Source organism: Cephus cinctus, unplaced genomic scaffold (genome assembly GCF_000341935.2).
Source record: "Cephus cinctus unplaced genomic scaffold, Ccin1 Ccin1_scaffold0189, whole genome shotgun sequence".
Classification (NCBI taxonomy): domain Eukaryota; kingdom Metazoa; phylum Arthropoda; class Insecta; order Hymenoptera; family Cephidae; genus Cephus; species Cephus cinctus.
In genome coordinates this window covers 1,137,246-1,138,305 of record NW_014332911.1, presented here as the reverse complement: position 1 = coordinate 1,138,305, position 1,060 = coordinate 1,137,246, and the positions used below count along the sequence as shown (strand labels likewise).

General features: G+C 48.0%; 1 protein-coding gene across 10 annotated transcripts in view; it reads right to left on the bottom strand.

Annotated features, from left to right (window-relative positions):
- The window catches only part of LOC107264618 (tyrosine-protein phosphatase Lar), a 266,051-nt gene that overhangs the window by 22,538 nt on the left and 242,453 nt on the right, over window positions 1-1,060 (bottom strand). The gene's annotated exons all lie outside the window — the stretch shown is intronic.

Sequence of the window (1,060 nt, the reverse complement as noted above, 5' to 3'; positions counted from 1 at the left end):
GGAGGGCTTTTGGGGCACGATTTAAGACGCAAGGGTGGCATCGAGGCAAGCTAAGGACAAATTGTGTATGGGGAGGGAAGGTTCTGAGAAATTTGTAAAATTTTCTCATTCGTTTTTTTTTTTTGCTTTTTTTTACGGGGGTGTTGAAGTCATCCGGGTATCTCCTTAAGAGCATCCAGTAAAAAAATTTTCTCGCGTCGGGATACAACTCTTGGATTCTTTGGTAGGGTATATGGATGGAGATAAATACGGTGCAGGCAGCCAAACAGTCATACGGACTGGCTGGCGCGCGTGTACACCCTCTATTACTATGTTTGCGAACCAATATTGAAATATCTTTTCCTTATATTTAATATTACGAAGGTAAACGCGAAATATACACAATGCGGAGGGGTTGGGCTGGATGGCGTCGTTTTACCGAGGCTCTTTCTCAGATCCTCCTGTACGAGCGGGAGGAGGGTGAGAGAGGGAGAGAGAGAGAAATTCAAAGCCAAATGGAAGTTCGTGGCTCGGCTTCTCGATCGAAATAGAATACAAATAGAAAATATGTTTACAGCAGAGGTGTTCTTTGCTACCCTTAGTTACATCATCGACCCTCAGCCGAGACTCCGGGAAACGGGGGAGAAAGATGCGAGTCAGACTTTGAGATATGCTGGAAAAGAGAAAAGTACATTTTTCTGTGACTGAGGGTAGTTTGCTATCCCCTTGATGCGTGTCCGCTTTACTGAAAACTGGCCGGGACGTGGAACGCAACCTGTTGTGCGTCAGTAAGGTCGGCTGAAGTTGTTAGGGCTCGAAGGGGGGGTCTGACATTTTCTTTTTCGGGGGAACGTACAGAAAGCTAGAATATGGGCCGCGCGTTTAAGATAACGAAAGCTTTCGGTGACGTTATCTTGGAGGGTGGATCTAACCCTCGGTATCTCAGGTAAGGTACACTCGTCCTTGTACGGGATAACTCAGTGAACCCACTCAGGCCACCCCACAGCCCGGCGTCATAAGTCAACCCCCTGGGAGCCGAAGTGGAGCCAGGGGGTCTAATGGCGGTTGAGGGGGTGGAAGA